At 53.8% G+C, this 19,236-nt stretch overlaps 1 long non-coding RNA gene across 1 annotated transcript; it reads left to right on the forward strand.

Annotated features, from left to right (window-relative positions):
• The first annotated feature begins 14,131 nt into the window (after window positions 1-14,131).
• LOC111815495 lies at window positions 14,132-18,980 on the forward strand. The gene is made up of 3 exons (XR_002820171.1): window positions 14,132-14,246; window positions 14,661-14,711; window positions 18,830-18,980. It is a non-coding gene; the product is annotated as an uncharacterized LOC111815495 (long non-coding RNA).
• The last annotated feature ends 256 nt before the right edge of the window (window positions 18,981-19,236 follow it).

A 19,236-nucleotide genomic window follows, 5' to 3' on the forward strand; every position in this document is an offset into this window, starting at 1 on the left:
GGACACGGCCCAGGTTGCACTTACGACATGATGCAGACTTCACAGACAGAAGCAAAGCGGGCCACTGAGCTGTATTCCCGGTTCCTCCTGATGATGTTTGAAGAACAAAACCTTCAATTTGGATGAAGTAGAAATTCTTAAGTTTTTTGTTTTATTGCCTTATAGGTGGGGTATCACTATCTAACAACTTCCTGCCTGAATTAAAGGAACAGAGATTTTCTAGAAGTTTTGTAATTCAACATCTTCTATTTAAGACTATGATTCATCTGAGTTTCTTTCTCTGCATGGATTAAAGTGAGAGCTCAAAGTCTGCTCACTGCACGTGGCTGTCAGCAGTGCCAGCACCAGCCCAGTGGCCGGGGGCACCCACCCAAGCTGCTGTGTCTTCGCTGAACTCAGTGGAGCCTCCTGAGGGGTCATTTCTATGTCACCAGTCCACGTTAGTTTACAGCCGCTGCACCGTGTCCTGACTGCTGCAGCCTTATTGTCCCTTGTGCCACCCAGATCTGTGGGAGGCAAGAGCAGAGGGCAGCAGAGAGGGCGTGGAGGGAAAGCCGGCTTGCTCTCCCTTCCACCTCTTTCCTGGATCTCAACAATCCGGTTCCAAGCGCAGACCTCGTGTCGCTCAGGAGCCTCTGCGGCTCCGCTCAGGCAGCCTGGCCTCGGGGCCTGGGGGCACCTGGGGGATCGCCAAGGAAGTGAGCCAACAAGACGGGGTCTCCCTTCGTGTCGGAAGGGACCAGAGACCCAGCTTCAAGGAAACACCACGTCATCTGTGGCAGCCTGAGTACCACGCACTGTCACATCTAACGGGACAGCCGGGGCCCAGGTCTCATCCTGAATGTGGCCTGCAAAGTTGGAAAGCACAGTCCTCCTTCCCCGGTCACTGAACTCCATCGGTCCCAGTGGAGGCCAAGTGAAGTGGTGGAATGAGGCCTTTTTGTCTGAAATTCTTCCTTTAAAAAGTAAATGGCAGCACACACACACACACACACACACACACACACACACACACACACTGGAGAGCCTGAACCCCCTTGCGGAGCGGTGGAGGTCCTGTTGGAAGCGGCTGAATACACTCCTTGGTGAGGGAGCCGTCTTTGGTGGCTCAGGGGTGGGCCGTCCTTCAGCCAGCTTCCCAGTGTAGTGGCACTGTGCCTTCTCCAGGACCTGAGGGGCTCTGCTGAGGGAGCGGGCGTGTTTTAGGCCCAGCTTCACCCTGAGTCGGACTCAGCTAGGTATAAATTTGACCTGAATTCCGCATCATGAACTTTCACTGCATATCTTGTGCTTCTAAGGGAACCTCTAATTATCTGGGCTCTTTCCTCTCACTGAATTCCAGCTGAGCCAATGCCTGGTCAGTGGACATTCCTTGAGTCAATTTTGCCAAATGCCACATTTTATCTTTGCTGTATTTTATTTGTTTCTGACAATGGTTGATTTCTGCCACTCTGTGAGGTTCACTAGGGAGTTGTGGAGGGTATTTTTCTTGTGGAGGATTTTCTTCTTCTCCTGTTTCTGAGAAGTGTCCAGAGGGGCACTCCTGTGGATTGGTGTAAAGCACTGTGGGGTGGAAGGATACCCCCAGGCCAGCTTCTCTTCAGCTCCTCAGGTTCTGTGCCTTAAAGGACCAACTTTCCCAGCTTGGCCGCCACCACCATCTTCCTTTAGGCCTGGGGTGCTAACTCCACCTCCAAAGGTAAAAGCAGCCCTGTCTCCAGGCTCCTACCTCCCTCTCCAGCCCTTTCTTCCAGGTGACTCCTCCCCACTGTTTGCCTCCCTTACTCTCCAAGGGATCCATGTTAGTTATTGTTAGGGCTTAGACCTAGACTGTCTCCCAGAGCCTCTCGTGCTCAGAGGTAGGACTTGGGGGGTGATCTTACCCTAGTACTGTACCCGTTGGTGGCTTCTGCCATGACTAGGCTCACATCTGAATCCGTTGTTGGAGGAGGTGTGGCTGGGAGAGGGGGTCCCCGGGGTGTGGCCCAGAAGGGTCTGTTTCCGTTCATGGATCTGCCCTCTCTCTGCTTCCCAGCTGCTGAGGGCTGAGCCCTCGTCTCCTGCCTAGCCTTTTGCTGCATGGCTTCTGCCTTGGTGGGAGCTGACCATGGACTGAGCCTCCCAACCATAAGCCAGATTAAGCCTGTCCTCCTGTAGCTCTGCATATATTATGATAGAAAAGCTGACTGACAGTTACTAAAGGAAAATGCACACCTTCCCACCCCTGGGGTGGTGCTTACCTGGTGTGGGGGGTCTAGTCAGTTTTTGGAGCTATCACCACTGCCCCTGCTGGGCTTATCCATAGGACAAGCCTTTTGCAAGTATCTAAAACAGTGTCAACATCTTGGCATTGAACTTTTGCCACCCAAATCACCCCCTCTGTGAAAGTGTGGACTGGCCACGTCGCTTCCTGACGTGATAATCCAGCCTGCGAAGGGTAGGAGGTGAGAGTGGGAGCCTCGAGGTGCATGGAAGGAGCACCCGCTGTGACTGTCATGGAGGCTGTAGGGCTCAGCCGTGGCCCTCACCACGGCTGGCCTGGGAGCCACCTCTGTGCCCACTGAAGTTTGTTGAATATGCATTTTTATGGGGCACTCTCAGCAGTGTTTTCTGAAACAAACAAACAAACAAGCAGTAAACAAACCACTTACTGTCCTTGCATTTGTATGCTGTACACTTGCTGAGGACATAATCATCTCATCCATTATTTGCAACCAGCCTATGAAGTAGATTTATTACCTCAATTTTAAAAGTGAAGCAATCGGGCTGGTGAGATGGCTCAGTGGTCTAGAGCACCTACTTAGAACAAGCTTAGCAAAGCACAGGGACCGCGGTTTAACCCCCAGCACCACATGCCAGCCAGCCCCGCCCCCTGTTGGGCTGAGCTGGCCACACACACACACACACACACACACACACACACACAAATAAATAAATAAATTAAAAATAATAATAATAAAAAAAATAAAAGTGAAGCGATGGAGGCCAGCAATGGTTCTGCAGGAGGTCCAAGATCCCGAGTGAACGCTCGTGGCCCAGCTGGGCCCTCACCACTGATCTGGCATCCACCAGGGCTTGAGCTTCGACCGCACTGCTTTGTGACACCCTGGGGTGAAGGCAGCGACTCAGACTTTGCTTAGCTGAAGGCAGAAAGACCCAGTGGCAGACGCCTTTCAGCACGGGTCTTCATTCCTTACCTTGGAGTCTGTCATCACCAAGGCCAGGAGCTGGGACAGCTTGGGAGGCTGCAGGCTGGAAAGTTGCTTTCAAGATAACCAAATCTATTGTCTTATACAAATCAGTTTTAGGAGGCATCTGGCTCCAGGAATCTGGATTATGTTGTGGATAGTGCAAAATGGACATGCTTTGCTTGTGACTGCTCTCCAACCAAACAGACATGGAATGCTACGGTCAGGATGTGGCTGGAGGGTCGGGAGACTTGTTACTTGTCCCTGGGCTGAGGGACAAGCAGGTGGCTATAGGATGTCACCAGGGCAGGCTGGCTTGGAGTCTAGCACATCTCTAGACATGGGCATGCAGGACCACTTGCCTCCTAAGGACAGAGGATGCTGCTGTGGGGCCACAGAAGACAGCCCAGGGCCTCTCCTTGCAGGCTTCCCTTGGCCTTCACATGAGTATAATTGTCAAGCCCATACTGCATCCTGTAGAGCTCTCCCCCTCAGGGATGCTTTTGTGCTTCCACCTCTGTGAACCCTGCTCCCACGTGTGCTGCTCTGGAAGGCCTGCTCCCAGGTGGCTGTGCAGCCTGCTGAGGCCGGCCCCGCACCCCGTCATCTCTGCTATCCGCATGCTTCTCGGCCCCGACAGCTGGAGGCCAGCGTGCAAGGCATCTGGGTCTGATCTGAATTGCTTCCCCAATCTCTGTCACCTGTGTGCACGCAGACGGAGCCTGTACCCCAGGACAGAGTATTTGAGTCCAGAGAATCGGCCAAGGGGGCTGCTTAAATTGAAGGGTTACCTGGGGCCACTGTGGCTGTGCCTCAGACTGCTGAGAGCCCCCATGGGCCTCTTCCCACGGGACACTCTTCCTGGAACCCTGTCCTTAGGGAAATCCTTTCGAGGTTAGTTGTAAAGTCGGAGCACACTGTGACACTGTACCTGTGTGGTCACCACAGCAGTTCTTGTGCTTGTGGGACACTAACAGACACTACTAGAGTTTAAGGAATGCTTTCTGCTTTGTCTGCTCAGCCCCTCTTCTGGATGTGGGAGATTCTCTCTCCCAGCTGCATACACCTGGTGGCCAGCAGCTGTTTGTGACCAAGCCAGCCAGGTGTGGGTGATAGACAGGGCCCGCTGCGGTGAGAGTCAGGGGTGAACTGAGACTCGGGCAGGACGAGACCAGCAAGGCACGGTACACGTGTACTGCACGGATACAGCCCTAGGACACCGTGGCCGCTGCCTCGGTGGCACAGTGGCTGCTGCCTGTCTGGAGGGAGGTGGAGCCTTCAGGACGTCATGTGGCCTCAGGAAGCACCGGCAAGGTCTTCCCCAGCCTCAGACCATGGCTGCTTTCTGCTGGTCCAGGTTCATGTTAGCACCTGGCATTCACGTGCAGGCGTGCCGCTGTCAATATTCCACACAGATGCTCTACCAGGTTCTGTGTTTGCAGGCGCAGAAACAGAGGATGAGATGCTGCGGGGTCATAGGACACAGATTCAAATAAAGTCCAAGCCCTGAGGGAAAACAAGAGAACAGAGACTACACTTCAGAGTTGCCCAGAGCCTACAGAGTTACGAGGTAAGATCACGGTTCCCTCTGGAAAGCTCCCCTCGAGTCTGCACACAATGCTCTTCTCCTGAGAGTCTTACTTGTCTCTCTCCGATGATTTCCAGCTGTGTGGCGTGCGCTAGAGGTTGTTGGCTGACTCACGCTCGTTGCCAGCTGAAAGGCTCCTACTCGTGCCTGGCAGGTGCTGGGTCTTTATCCCTGGTACTAGGCATCACGCTGCCACTGTGCAACAATTCCTGCAGTGACGTGTCCCTTTTCTATTGCCACTCTAACAAATCACCACCACACATTTCTCCAGGTAGGACAACAAAAATCTGTTGCTTTGTAGTTCTGACATCAGGCCTGGAAGTCAGTGCTGCAGCAGGGCCAAGGCCCGGGCAGGGCAGGGCTGGGGAGGCGGGGCTCTCCTGGCTTTCAGCTGCAGGAGGCCGCGGTTCCTGGTTGCCTTCTGCATCCTCAAAGCCAGCAGAGCAGCATCTCTGCTCTGTTCCTTCAACCTCTGCTTGCAGAGCCAACCTTCCCCGAATGTGAGCTCCTTTTCTCTGAGCACCGGGACCCTGTGGGTATGTCGGGCCCACCCCAGGATGCAGGGCAGTCTTCCCAATCCATGGTCCTTCCCTGAACTCCACTTGCAGTGGCCTGTCACGCAGGGCGCATCTCTGCAAGTTCTGGGAATGAAGATGTGGGTGGCATCTTCTCGGCAGAAGGACCATTATTCTGTTTACTACAAAAAATATTTGCCCCATTGAATGCATCGTAGTGGCAGGAGCTAATGTGTAACCGAAGGACCGTTAACCAGGAGTCACTGGACTCCCAATTACGATGGTCGTCCCAGGCTCACAGCAATTCCACTCTTGTAGGGTAACAATGTCCTAGAGGGGCCAGCAGGGAGAGGAGGATATAGTAGTGCCTTGCTCTTAGCAAATAATCATCCTAAAAACTGTAATCTCTGGCTTTCAATTATTGTTAAAAATTATGTGTATTTGAAAATTTGAAGAGCTACATTGTCTGAAGTATAGGCTGGTTACACATTCGTTTGTTGGGGTGCAGTCCTGGTTGGAGAAGATCCCGTGCGCTCCGCTCACTCTTGTGGTCCTAGACTGCCTCTCAGGCTGTTGCTATGGAGACGGACTCCCCTGCTCAGGAACCAGAGGCTGCGAACTTTAGCCACGGGGGCCAGCTGCATGGTCAGCTTCTCCTATCACATTATCTGAGTCACTGTGGTCACATTATCAAAATCAACTTGTTTTTCCACATTAAGTAACCATCTTGAAAGTGGAATGCAATGCCGTGGTTATAAATCAGATTTTATTTATTTATTCATTTTTTATATATTTAGGACAGGGTCTACAGGGTCTCACTACACAGATTGGACTCACAGTGATCCTCCTGCTTTCGGCCTCCCAAGTGCTGGGATTACAGGCCCGCACCACCACGCCCTGTCTCATTCGCTGTCTCAGCACACCCTGGGAGCAGGGCCTCACATAAATGGGATGTTTGTAACCCACCATAAGATTTTCACTGTAGCAAGTGGAACACACCCCTTACCTTTCCAATACATCAGGGTTTCTAAGCACCGAGGACCGGGCACGTCTGCTCTGACACAGACACATATGTATGGAGGTGTCCCAGTTACTTTTCTCTCATTGCTGGGACAAAATATCTGACACCTCAAATTAATGAAGGAAACATTTATTTAGCTCACAGGCTGCGGAGGTTTCAGGCCATACTTGGCTGGCTCCAAGGCAGGTGGCGCCAGGCAGAGGGCAGCCGTTCATGGTGGCAGAAGACAGCAACCCGGCAAGAGCAGGGGCCGGAGCAGCGGCTGCCGCAGCCAGCAAGCCTCTCTCCCTTCCTTCTACTGTGTGCAGATTATCTGCCCCAGGACGGGTGCCACGCTGACACCCCTACTCCCAGCATTGGATTATGAGTTAATCACACACTCCAGAAGCTGCCCCGTGACTGCATGAGGCTTGGGGGACAATTAGACGCAACCGTGACACAAGGGTCCACTGTGGTCACCAGCATGCTGGCAGTGAGCTGTGGGCTGCAGCTTTGATGACGGGATGCTGGAGTGTCTCCTGGGATGTCACTGGCAGAACAACTGGTAAAACTACTTTCGCGATGCTTTCTCCTCAAGCTGATCATTTACACAGGGCTGGTAACCAGATGCGTGTTTATGGCGCACTTGTTCTTCCTTGTAAGGGAGATGTATTTGAATTGGATTTTGGGGAAAGAAAAAAAAAAACAACAACAAACCTCTTGGCCTATGGAAAATGGGTCCTTGAGGGCCGCATGGCTCAGAGCCTATGACAGCCTTGTCACTGGTGACAGGAGAGGGGAGCACCATGGCAGGGGAGGGTATCTCCTGGAGCACCCAGCAATGGAGAGCTGGGCTCCCTCCTTTCTACAGGAAGCAACGTCCTCCCCAAATCTCGGAAGATCTGTGGGGCTTGGAGGGAGGGGGCAGGGCCTGCCTTGTTAGTGCAATGACTTAGGGAATGGCTGCTCCTGTGTCTGCAGAAAAGGCATAGAAATGGAGAGCTGGGAGAAGGACGAAGAGGTCTGGTGGCCCCGAACACTTCACCAAGGAATTCAACTTCCTGTGGAAGCCGGAGGCTTGAGGGAAAAGGGTCCAGGAGGTGATGTAGTGGAGGGGTGCTGCCTGCCAGCAGGCGAGCTTCACAAGGATGTCATGAGCAGGGGACACGTGAGGAGCTCCACGCAGCCACTGAGGGACTGCCCTGGGGCAGGGCAGTGGGGCCAGGAAAGAAGATCACATACCTGATGAGACAGAAACCCTGAAGCCCGCCCATGGTGGGAAGGCATCCACGTGGCCTTTAGTTACTTAGAAAGTCATTTCTGAGCACCTCCACTGAACCTTTAGCAATGACCACTTCAGAAGTGACAGAGAATGTGTGTCATGGCCAGGGCGGTCCTTGCCATTTTCAGTGTTGGGTAAAGACACTGCACAGCTTGGCTGTGTTTCAGTGGCTTCCCTGGATACGTCCACATCCAGGTCCACTCTCACAAGGGAGCTGTTGACCAGGAAGAGTCATGCCACGCAGGAAGAGATCCTCAGCTGTCACCCCGGCTCCACAGCAGGCTGACCATGGACCAGGCTCTTCAGGGTCCTGCAGCTTGGTGTCCTTGACCACTCACAGGGTGTTTACGGCCCCTGACCTCACAGGCCCATGGGGGGTAGAACTGAGTAGTGGAGGAGACATGGCTCTGGAAAGTGTCTGGAGTCAGATCAGGAAGCCGAGGGCCGGCGAACAAACATGGGCTTTGGGCTTTAAGTAGACCTGGGTTCAAATCCTGCCTACAGCTTTCCTGAGGGGCTGCTTAGCCTCTCTGAGTGTGGCTGCCCGGTCCCTTTGAATGCTGTGGGCTTCAGGGTGGGTGGTGGACTTGTGTGAGCTCACGGCCAGAAAGGGGTTCTCAGTACTCCTGTTCTCTCTTGTTTTGTCAGGAAAACATGCAGAGAACTCAGCTCTTCTGCTGAGTGGGGCTCTCACTTTTTTCTGAGGAGGACCGTGAAAGCCCGGGGGCGAGGAGTTGCATGCAGGACACATTCTCAGTGTCTCTTGGCTGCGGAAGACAGATCCTGCGATCTCCCGTCTGCGACCTCTTAGAGGGCCTGAGGCGGGCGTCTCTTGAGGTCGCCGAGTCCTGCCGCTCTCACTTTGCTGACGCTTGTGTGTGTCTGAAATGTTCATGGCTCACGGCACAGCCTCGCACTGAGCGCGTTCCTGCCCCACAGCCCTTGAGGTGCCGCTCCACCCTCGCGGCTGCGCCAGGAGTCTTATCATCAGGGTTCTGCTTCAGCAATGGTTTTGCCAAGAGTCTCATCTGCAGCTCCTGTCTTGGATTCCCACGTTTTACACAAGGCAAACGTTTCATGTGAACTTGGTTTGCTTTTTTAATTTTCTTCTTTTCTTTCCTCTATTCTACCATCCCCCTCTGGGGGGCTCTGTACCAAACTTTCTCTTCCTCTCTGGTTTAAGCATTGTCCTCCCTCACAGTGTCTCCAGGGTGTGCTTTGGCTGCTGCGTCGTGGGTCTCTGCTCTACTGGCCATGGCCCGCTGACCACTGGCCACCCAGCCCTTCCTGCACAGGAGCCCCCCAGCGCCCCATTGCTATAGGCAGCACTCTCCTTTGTCCAGGACAGAAGCTAATAGTGTCAGGAAGATTTCTTAGGAAGTCAGACGGAGATCAGAGCACTCCTGCCTCAGTGCGGTCCTGTTCCTCCCTGCTGCTTCACCGCGTTGGTGTGAGCTAGGCCTAGCTTGCGGTGAGATGGGATTCCTGGAGGCTGAGATAGGAATTCCTTGCAACATTTGGAGACTGTTAAACTTAATCTTGTGTTGACCTAGTCACAAGATAGTCTAAGCTCAGCTCTAGGAGCAGAAAAGAAATAGGACTTTGGTGGTGGAAGTAGAAAGAGGAGAGCTCGGCACCGTGATGAGCCGTAACCCCAAGGCGGGATCACCACCTTGTCTTCGGGAAGACTTGGTTAAAAATTTTACAGCTCATTGCAAATCTTCCTTTTTCCCTTTTTAACCTAAACTATGAACAACTGTTCTACTTTCATTTTTTAAAAATTCACCGGTGGTACTGGAGATTGAACCCAAAGCCTTTACACTAAAGAAGAAATTATAGGCCTGCCTGAGGTTGGCCTGAGACTCTCGGGGATGTACTGGTCTTCTCCTCTTAGGGTTAGGGGTTGTGTCTTGCTTTCCAGTTAAAAACTGAGTTTTTCTGATAGTACGGCTCACGCTCAGTTGTGTTATAGATTCAGGAGTCCAGACTGGCCTTGTTGGGGAATTGTAGGTGTCCAGGGAAGAAAACAACCCTGGGATCTTTGCGCTTCTCAGCAAGCACATCGCCTCCGTAGGGCTGGCATCTGTGCTTGTTGGGCGACTTAGACAGCTCATGGAGCCACATGTCAGCCACTACTCAGTGCATAACTTCATAAATTGCCTTTAGAGATATTAAAACGTTTTCATTTTCAGTCATACGTACACACGGCCCACCATCCCATTTTCACCTGTAGTTTAATACTGACAAAAGTGTTTCTGATGTGTCAGAGGCAGTTCAGATGGGTCAGGCAAACACAATAAGAAATATTCGGGCCTTCTGTCAGTCCTTTCCTGGTTGACAACTTGGGGTTGGCTTTGCTGTGAGTGTTTATCACATGCAAATCAGCAAAAGCTCTAAGTTGGAATTTTTCTTCGGAGCTTGTGTGTCAGCGCCCTTTCTGTGATGCCCACGGAGGAGCAGCAGGACCTGCGAGGAGGGGTCGGTCTTGGCGGCTGGCGGGGCTCAGCCTACGACTGTTTCCATATCTTGTCCATGAAGCACCAGCAGACAAAGGCATCCCTTGCTGCACAGTCGGGAGAGGGAAATGCCACCAGGCTCAAAGTGCCTCCTGGAGACTGCAGGTCTTTCTCAAAACAACAACAAAACAAGGTCACAGCAGAAGTGAGACTGGCAGACAGTGTCTCCCAGGTGACATTCCCAAGGGGCAAAGGCTGTGCCCTGCACTAGGGGACTGACTGGCTCTGGGGCCTGTTCCTGAGGCTCAGATCTCTTACCTGCACCCCTCTGAGTGACGGATGTCAGCATTGTATGTTGCAACGAGAGCTGAAAACAATAAATGGGGGGAATATCTCATGCAAATATTTCCTTTTTCTGGAACAGACCCTGTTATGCCTTTGTGGGTGTGAAGGCACTTTTAAAGAGCACTGTACTAAAGGCAAATGTTGGGAGGCGTTCAAGCTACTGCGAATAGAAATACAACCCAGAAATTATAAACCCCTTTCCCCTTCGTCTTTCCTAGCAGCGTCAGCGGTGCAGCTGGGGGATTCCTTGGTCAGCCTTTCCTACAAAGGCTGTGTAGACGTCGTTCTTATTACCGTACCTGGTAGTCTGTGAACACGGACACAGCACTTTGTGGTCACTACACTCTTCATACACTAGGAATCTTGAGAGAGGATTACACTTTGAGTCCAGCCAGGCTGTGAGGCAGATTTCGAAGAATTCCTCCACTGGAAGACATTTCTGAAAACCTATCATTATAACTTTTATCCTAGTCATGAGGGGTCAAGAGGTGTATAATCTAAGTATAATGAAATACTGCTGGAAAAAAAAATATTTCAGGGCTTCATTTTATCAATGAAGAAAAACTTAAGTTGTCAAGCCTGAAAAAAAGAGTCGGGGATATGGCTCAGTGGCACAGTGTCTGCTAGCAAATGTAAGGTCCTGAGTTCGATTCCAGGTTACCAAAAAAATGACTTAAAAATATCACACAAGACAGTGTGCAAATCCTGCATTTTATACAAGTGGAGTTCTTTGGTTGACAGGCTTTCCTGTCTCACAGCTGTTTCCATGGCATGCTAAGGAGTTACAGAACACTGGAGACATCGAGTTGATCGGAAAGATTAGGTAGCGGGTGGCGTGTGGCTCGCAGGTCGGCGTGGCCGGGCCGGACAGCACCAGGCCCTGATGCTCAGCCGCCCTCCGGAACAATCTCTGGAGATCTTGCCAGCTCCCCCAAGAGCTGCTGACTTGGCAGCAGTTGCCACGTGCATAAGCACGCCACAAGGCTTCTCCTGTCAGCTGCTCCCGCCTACACCTTCGCAGCCGCCCGTGAGAGCCGCTGCTGGCCTCTGCTCGCGTGAGCAGAAGTGCGAGTGTAGAGGCACCAGAAGCACACAGCAGGGCACCAGCTCGCCTGTGATGCGCCGACGCTGAAGTCACTCGTGGGCTGTGCCTGCCTTCGCTAAATCTGTTTCCTGGAGGCATCTTCCAGGAGACCAGAGGTGTGTCACTCTGCTTTGTCCACTGAAATTCTCAGCAGCTTGGTGCATGGCTCACCTGGTTTAGCTCAGTGCACTGGAGACCGCTGTCACCACTGCCGTGGCTGTGTCTAGATCCCCTCGAAGCCTCATGTGGCCATGGGGGTGCTTTTCAGAGGCGGCTGGATCTGGGGGGTGTGGTGCTGGAACCACGGGCATGTGGCCACTAAATCAGTCCACTGACTGGACTGGAGTGGCTCTGGGTGTGAATAAGGGGCAGAACTTGCTGAGTGTAAGTGCACCACCCTCAGGGTGGGTCAGTTGGACAGAAAGCCGGCTGGTCAGTGCTTGGGGCTTACTGCTCGCTACTGCTTCTCCTCCACCCGCTGCCCTGCCTTGGACCTGGTCTACTGTGGCCTGCACACTGTGAGCTAAATGATCCTTCGTCCCCTAACTTGTGGGTGCTGGACATTTTGTCTCAGCACCCAGAAAAGTCACAAGTCAATCGCCTTCTTCAGGGAGAAGGTTTTAGCTTCTCTGACTGGCCGTGAGTGAAACCGGCTCTTCCTTACAAGCAGGGGTTTTCAGTCAGGAAACCTAGGGCCAACTGGAGGACAGTTGTTCCCGGTGAGCAGAGGGCTGAAGACCAGCTTATGCAGTGGCTGATGGTCGTCGTGTCAGGTGTTTTGTTCCAGCAACAAGAGAAAAGTAACTGAGACCATATGTAAATAAAAAGTCACCTGTGGCTTCTCAGAGGTCCTGGTTCAGCTGACTGTCCTGGATTCCTCTGGCCGCCCTCAGGGAGGTGGGCTTTAGTGTATGCCAGACCCACCTGATGATGCTGAGGATGCGCGGAGCTGCGCGGAGCAGGAAGAAGCCTGGTGAAGCTGGTGGGCGCTGGCGTCCACATCAGCCCAGCCCATGGCCCCAGCGCCAGTCCGGTGCAGAGCTGCGCGCTGCGCTCAGGGCCGGGCACTTCAACGGTTGTGAAGCCCCGGAAACCAGTTTCTTGCACTAAAACAAAATCTTTACTTTAGCGGCGCGGGCTGCACACGGCAGGCTCCTCCTTCTGTGGCCTCTGAGGGACCCAAATGCTAGCAGCCTAGGGCACAGATCTGGTGTCACCGTCACTCGAGTGCAATGAGCCATCGTCTACGTGTGATCGAGGGGCTGCCGTGCTGCAGGGGCTTCTTAGGGGCCACCCGTGAACTCAGGCCTTGCTGCCCCCGCTGGCCAGGCAGTCAACACTGTGTCCGGCACTGTCACAGTGTCTCAAACAAAAATGTTTTTAAGCTGCTGACACACGTCCCATCTACAGGCCTCGGATCCCCAGGACAGAGGTTCACTTGCAGAACCTAGGGACAAGAGATGCCAACTCCGCCTCTGTTTCTTAAGCAAGAGGGGTCAGGAGTGCTCCTGTCAGGTGCTCTTCAGGCGGAAGCTACTGAGCAGCCCCTAGTCAAGGCATCCGCCACGGAGAGAGGTGAGAGCAGACGCAGGGCGGCGGGCCCCGCCCTCAGCCCCGCGCGCAGGTGCGGAAGGGGCCGGCGCGGAGGTAGCCCTGCGGGGGGCGGGGAGACCGCCGGGCCCAGCTCCCAACGCGCCGCTGCCCCTGCGGGCAAGCTGTGGGATTCCCGGGTCGGCTCTGCAGGGTCGCTTTGGCCCTGCGTTCTTCATGAAGGCTGAAGCGTCTTCTAGAAAGATCTCAGGGGAAGGGGACAAATGGCTGAGGGCAGGAGCATCGTCTTTGTTTCAAACCTCCTCCTGCCCAGGGTGGCTGGGTTCTAAATCAAGATGATGTGTCCAGGAGGAAATGGGAAGTAGAGCTGCTTCCAGAAGAAAAAAGAGAGGAAAGCACGGGATCCATTCAGTCCTCAGTAATTGAAAATGCAGGACGCCCAGCGTCCCCGACTCCGGGCCGTGTGCGCCCGTCGCAGCTGCCTGCCTCCTGCAGCAGCAGATTCTACAGTGAGGACAAGTGGGGGAGGAGGAGGAGAAGAAAGTGGCAACAAGACAAGAACGTTGTGTGTGGGTGGCGTGGGGCGCGGGGTAGGGGCGCCTTTCCTGCAGGCCCCAGCCGGGCTTCCCAGCCCACACAGCGCGGGCGCGGTTCACGCCGGGACCCAGCACCGAGAGCCCTTGGTAGGGACTCAGACGAGCACCGCGGCCTTGGACGGCGCAGCAGGAGACCTCCGTGGTGTCTGAGCAGGAGGCATCCAGCGCCTGCTCTCGGATTTTACCGTTCCCAGCACCCTTCCCGCTAGGAAGCCAGGGAACACTCGAAACTCTCCATCCTTATGGCAAAATGAGGTGGGAGAGCTGCGGAGCACGGGTAAGGGCTGCTCCAAGAGGGAAGACAGGGCGACTGTGGGAGGCTCTTGGGGGCCTGGCTTGGAAGCCGGGGCCTGGAACCCTGCAGCGCACAGGGGGGAGCAGCAGTGGGGGTGTTCAGCACAGATCTGGTGGAGGAGGGCGATTCTAACTCCTTGTCTTTTCTTTTGAGACAGGATGTCACAGTTCAGGTTGTCCTTGAGCTCAATTTGCAGCCCAGGCTGGCCTCAAACTCATGGGATCCTCCTGCCTCAGCATCCCGAGGGCTGGGATTACAGGCGTACATGCCATTCATCTGAGGTTGTGTATACGCCCTCAAAGACAGAATGCCCATCTGCCTGGCAGTACTGCCCTGTGGAATGGGGGTAAGCATCTCTGCCATCACCCACAATTCAGCATGCGCGGTACGCCAGCCTCGGGGTGTGACAGGGTGAGGAGTGTCCTCAAGCTGGGCCACAGCAGGCCCAAGACCTGCCCCTCAGCCTCGGACCCAGCGCCACGCAGACCCCTGGGCATCAACATCAGGAAGCTGGGAGGTTACTGGGGAAGATACAGTGGCACCAGCTATGCGCTGGAGCATGAACAGGGCCTCTGTAAAGCGGCCACGACGCCAAGATCATGCCACGACTCCTCCAGGGGAGCAGAAGGGGAGAGCTCAGGCCCGACCTCCGCGGTCGGCCTTCACAACAAAGCCTCATCCTGCGGTGCGCGCTGTGGGCGGAGGAGAGATGGACTTGGTTTGAGCAGGAAAATAGATGCTTTTTGTTTTCACGTTTCAGTTTGGGGGCATCTTAAGAGGAAGTGGGAAGGCTGCGCCCGCTGCTAACCCGGTAGGTGACTCGTTCACTGGATGCAACTGATTTATAGGGCCTTTGTTTGTGCTCAGCTGAGCCAACGAAATCCAGCCTGCAGAGCTCGCTCTTCACCGCTCTGCTCCCCCGGCCAGCCTGCGGGCCCCTTGGTGGCGCCCCATCAGAGTTCTGTTGGCTGGGTCCACCCTCTCACAGTTGACTTCTTGCCTGTTGAAATAAGGCCCACCTGAAACACTAGCAGAGTGTGGCCAGGGTAAGTGCTGTGGTCTCCCCAAGCACCCTTGTGCGGACAAGTCCCTGGGGCTGGGGCCCAACCGCTGCAAGAGGAAGGCGCGGTGCTTTTTGGAAATTGGTTTACTTGAGGGCAGCTTCCCCTTTCCTAGCCCAGGACTAAACAAGTCAGAGCTTGCTTTCTGATGTATCAGGTGGTTTCAACTGCAAGCGTCTGGTGGTGACCGGGGATCCCTTCCCACAGAGTTGGGGACCAGGCCTAGCGGCCTTCACAGGGAACCCACTGGCAGGGAAAGTTCAACCAGGAAGAAGCTGCATTTCACAAGAATAAATTACGAGGTTTCCATCTCTCTCTTCACGCTGCTCCAATTTTCAATCCTGCTCTGAAATAATCAGGACATGGATCAATCTGTACAATTATGAAATAGCACGTAACCAGGGAAACAGGAAATATGGCAACTCTGAAAAGCGCAATTGGGGAGCTAGCGGAAGTAGCGCAGGCACCTCATTTTCATAGAGCTCTCAGATTTTCATAAGGAAGCGTATTGGTTCTCTCTGTTGCCTAAAATTTTCCAGTTTATGTTAGCAGGAAGCAGTTCTTGCGCATGCATGGGTGTGTGTCCTGCTGCAGCTCCTCTTTGAAGCTTAAATGTTAGCCAGTGTAATTACGATCAATTGCACTGTGGCTAAGTACACTTAGTAACCACCCAATTTGACTCAGCTATGAATTTAAAAACATGAGATTAAGCATATTTAACATGCTAATTTGCATATAACATGAAAAGAAGAACTATAACCAAAGAAGAACTCTTCCAGTACAGAAATGACGGCATCCAAAGCCACCTCCTATTCCCCAATCAAGGGCCATAGCCTCGGGCTGCGCATGGAAATGAAGCAGAGCGCGGGTTTCCCAGGCTTCTTCCTTCCCAGCTGGTGTCTCCCAACCGCCCTCCTCTTGTGAAGAAGTGCTTCTTTCCTCTACTTTCCATCTTCCAACTAGACAGCAAGGAGTGCACAGCCGAGCCTCCCGGCCGCCAGCCCTTCAGGGCTGCCTGCCACCCTGCCCTGTGGGTGGAAGGCGCGTTAGAGGAGCACTGGCCACGGCGCCTGATCAGGGCCAAGTGGGCCAGCCCTGACCTGGGAGCCCTAGAATGCGTCTCCAGCAAGCTGTGAGCGTGACCTCTGACTTCACACCCAAAAGAAACGTGGAATGATGATGCGTGCCTGAGAAACGTGAGATGCGTGGGTGAAAGGATGAAGGAGCTGTAGGGGCTTCTTGGTTTGGGCTCACTGGGACTTAGGCCTTTGGGACCCACAGGCAGTGGAATTGTGTGTTGCTCCAGGGCAGCCCCAAGGGTACTGGGAGGTGCCGGAACAAGATGGCAAGGTGGGCCGTGGTTGTGGCCTCAGGAGACAGCGTCCCTTCATCACAGCGGCTGCTTCACCTCACACCTGGCCTCAGAGGAGACAAAGAGCGGGGCTCCTAGGCAGACTTTGTGGGTCTGCTGATTCCCAGCCCCGAGCATGGCATGGCAGCCGTGCTGCGAGACACCTGGGCGCAGACAGGTGCCCGGCGGAGCCCTGCGGCCCAGATTCCTCCCAGCGCAGAGTTCCCTTCTTGCTCCCCTTCCCAGCATGCTCTGCTTGCTCGTTATCATTTTCCTGCTTCCGGTCCAGGCAACCTTGTTTCTTCTCCGTCAAACCACAGACTTTTCAGATACTCACTGCACTATTTTTTTTTGGGGGGGGGAGCTTGTTTTATGTTTTCTTGCTCTAGCTCTTGGGGGAGCTAAGCTCATTCAACCTATCTGCAGTCTGGATCACAAAGAGCCACCCCTCCTGGGTTAGACAGGTCTCATCAGCGGTCACTGCAGGCTACAGCTTCCTCTGGTGAGCAGGAGGGCTCTGAGAGGTGACCCAGCCATACTGGGACGAGAGGCTCTGGGGACTCCCATGATGGTGATGTATGACCGTATTTCTGAAGAAAGTCAAAACCGTTTAGAAACTCGGTTTTGATGAATTGCAGGAAATGGCGGACTTGCAACCCTTCCAGAAAAGCCGGGACGGATTGTCATCAGGCGGTGATAAGAGTTTAAACAAGCATATTTCGGAGCTGAGGCCTAGGCCAGCACTTGGGCAGAAGTGCTCTGTTGGGATCTCTACTCATATAGTATTTGCCTCTAGAGAAGTGCTTTGAGTTGTTTTTTACCTACCTGAGACTCATCTCTGCTTGGCTACTGGGACTAAGACAGTGTAAAGAAAAAGGTCCTACTGCAAAACACTCTGCCACAGAGGCAGAGGACCCTCACACCCTCTCTGCCCTCTGAGCACGCTTTGTTCAAGGGGCAGAAGAGGGCAGTAGGCCCACGCCCCAGGGAAGGAGCAGCATCATCCCAGCCTGCAGCGCCCCCAGCTGTGATCAGGCAGCAGGGACAGGGCTGGGCACTTGGGCCACCACTCTGCTAGCAGGCCAACGAAAGCAGGTAGCAGCACAGGAGCGCAGCTGGCCCATGGATGCTGTTCCACTCTTGCCAGGAATGATGGGGTTTTACGCGAATGGTGGAGAAGTGGAAAGACGAGCAGAGCACTGAGGCTGACAGAGAGGGGTTGGCACTCAGGGCTTCTCTGTCTTCCAAACCTTTGAGTCACCCAAGCCCTGAGCACTCCTGAAATCCTTCTGAGGGTGTCACGGTCTCACCACCCCATCCCCAAGCTCTGCTCCAGCCGCCCCTGTGGACCGTGGTATGGGGCACACAGAGCCCACTCCACACTCCCTCTCCAACTTGCTCACTTTGCTTCAGGAGGTAAAACCCAAGCTAGCACTTGGTAGGAACAAGATCAGGCCTCGCTTCCAACACAGAAGCTAGATTATTCAAAGCTTGAGATATGTTTTACAGAGGCCTGTAGTGTTTTAATAAGGCCAGCTATTTAGGAAGTGGTGACAACGTGCAATCTGCAAAAAGAGGAAGCCTCGGGGGAGCTGTGGTAATAATGCAGTTACTTAAAGAACATTTAAGCTACAAATATCTCTGTGGTTTTTTATTTGGTTCCATACTCCAGTCACTGAGAAATTTCTGAAGCCTTGGCTAATCACTTTAAAAGTGTAAGGCTTAGCAAATGATTGCACTTCCCCAAATGCCTTGCTCCTTCCAACCCCCTGCTTCTCTTGTAGTTGACAAAGATAAGCAATTCAACTCCACGAAAAGGCCCCAAACAAAATGGAGAAAATCTTAGTAGACAGATGGAAAAAGAATGCGACGTGACTGTGCAGCTGCAGAGAAGTTCCAACTGTTAGTACAGAGAATAACTAAAATGTGACCCCAGATAGAGGGGAGTTGGAGCTTTTGAAGACTGGACACTTGATCCATCCAAATAGCAGGGGCAGTCAGCGGGGGTGGTGGAGAGAAAATGCCAGCTCGCAGGCCTGGGCCCGAGGGCTTGGGATGAGCTGAGTCACAGTAGAGGAAGCAGCTGAAAGTGCGTGTGTGTGCACGTGCCTGAGTGTGTGTGTGTGTGTGTGTGTGTGTGTGTGTGTGTGTGTGTGTCCGGCTTGATTTGGAGGGACATGGGCCTCTCCTGTCTCTCCTTAGGCCCTCTCGTGGTCTTCAGGTGGCAGCTGAGGCCCGCCCTGTCTCCAGTGCCCATGGCGTGCAGAGTGCCCTGAGTCCAGGGGCTTTCGCAGGAGCCAGGCAAGTCCTGGCCCTGAAAGGCACAGAGAGGCACGGCGCAGCAGCCTGGAGATGGCCTTCTGACCTTTGGCCTCGGCCCACAGGGACCCAGAGGTTTGCCTGCCGCCGCCTCGGCCAAGGGCAGCTGGAGGCTCTCCGTGGGTGGGCGTGGACTCACTGGATTCTGGGGTTCGGGGGCTTTGAGATTTATGTCACTTCTTAAATCTTTCTCTGCAGCTGCTGTAATGCATGGAAGATGCTTACGACAGATTCACTGAGTTCCTGAGAAGCAGTCTGTGCCAGAGGGTCTGTCAAGCGCTTCCCCACCCAGGCTTGGGTGCCTGCACGGTGTCCCCAGGCCTTGTGTCCACAGCCCTGTCTGCTTGGACGGAGCCCAGGGCCTTCCCTGTCCCACCTGCTGCAGGCAGTTGACGGTCCTGCATGTGGTACGGTCAGTGGCAGCTGGTGAGGCAGGCTACCAAAGCACTGAGGAGAGCCCTCCTGCCCGCGCCGGGCACCTTGTGGCCCACCTGCCTCACCTCTTGGTGTGTGCGGGGACACATTTCTACACGGTGTGCTCCGTTTGTGACTGTAGCTGGCACATTATGAATGACAATTATTTACCATGGTCTCAATACAGACTG

This window comes from Octodon degus, unplaced genomic scaffold (assembly GCF_000260255.1).
Source record: "Octodon degus isolate 3935 unplaced genomic scaffold, OctDeg1.0 scaffold00017, whole genome shotgun sequence".
NCBI lineage: Eukaryota > Metazoa > Chordata > Mammalia > Rodentia > Octodontidae > Octodon > Octodon degus.